Source organism: Bos mutus, chromosome 19 (genome assembly GCF_027580195.1).
Source record: "Bos mutus isolate GX-2022 chromosome 19, NWIPB_WYAK_1.1, whole genome shotgun sequence".
NCBI classification, from domain to species: Eukaryota; Metazoa; Chordata; class Mammalia; order Artiodactyla; family Bovidae; genus Bos; species Bos mutus.
The window spans coordinates 4,496,105-4,497,574 of record NC_091635.1 but is presented as its reverse complement, the minus strand read 5'-3'; positions in this window follow the sequence as shown (position 1 = coordinate 4,497,574).

The window sequence follows — 1,470 nt, the reverse complement described above, 5'->3', positions numbered from 1 at the left end:
TGCTTGGTTTTCAAGGGTTAGACACATGCACTGTGGTTGAGCTGAAATGACCAGATAACACAGCTGAAAAACTGGAGTTGAAAGAGTCTTGGTGGGAACAGGAGATCAGAGCAGGGCCATTGGGGAGACTTTAAAAATGCCATATCATTTTTTTTTTCAAATCCCAGAAAACAGCTGCAGGTGGAGAATAGGATGGATTTCAAGAATTCTCCATGGAGGCAGGGGTTCAGACAGGGGCCAGCTGGGTGATGAAATCAACTCAGAGGTCAGATGTGTGTTCATGTTCAGTGACGGCTTCAGAAATTTCAGGGACTTTCAAAATTGGCTCTGCAGAGAGGCGGGTCTGTTGACTGGGAGATGGGGACAGAGACCTGACCATTCTGGGACTCAGGGGTCCCTAGCTTAAGGGGAAATGAGGCTCCAGCCTCCTTCCTTGCTCTTTGTTTCGGGGAACCCTAGGAAAGAAGTGTCTCTTGCTTGATGAATTTACAGAGACCAGGGATTTTCAGCAAGAGAGCAAACCTCACCGTTTCTATGTGCTTTAAGCTGCCAAGAATGAAAGCCCATAAACACAATCTTGCTGTAAGATCCCTTATCTGCATCAATGTGCATCAGCTCTCCCCAGGCCAGAGAATTTGGGGTAATCTGAATAAGCGCCACCTACAAGTTCAGATGTTTATTTGGGTTTTCACATTTCCCTCCCTTATCCCGAATTCATCCACCTCCCAAGTTGCCTATAAGGGAGCTGAGAGTCTCAAACAGATGCTCCTGGATTCTCAGCTCCATTCGTCTCCAGCCAGACCTGGAAACTCGGGACAATCGGTCCCCCACCCTCCCCCTCCAGGGCTTGGCACACCCTATATGGGTCTAGCTGAATTCATACGGTGCCGAGGCAGCTGCAAAAATGAAAAGTCATAAGAAAAATGGATATTCAAACTCTTCCCATCCAGAGAAAGGAAATAAACATCTGGGTTCCAAAAGAGTATTGGGGGTCGTCGGGTTCGATGTCACATGAATCCTGTAATGCAAAACCCTGTGCAATGGACTTACACAGGGCGTGCAGGAAGGAAGGCGCTGGGAGCCCACAGTGAGGGCTTGAGAGGGACTTACACAGGGCGTGCAGGAAGCAAGGCGCTGGGAGCCCACAGTGAGGGCTTGAGATGCCATTTCACACTCCCAAAAAGAGTTGTCAGAAATTTATTAGTTAATTTAATTTACTGTTATTAGTGCAGAGGAACAGGACTGAACACACACTGTTGTGGGAGTGTGAAATGATTTATGCATTTTGGAAAACGGTTTGGAAGTCTCTTATAAAGCTGAGCATTTATCTATTCCATGATCCAGCAGTGACATTTCTGGGAATTTGCCCAAGAGAGATTTATGTCAGTTTTATTCACAATAGTCCCAAACTTAAAAAAAAAAAAAAATCCTAAAGTCCGTCAGCAGAAAAATGGCTAAACACACAGTTGT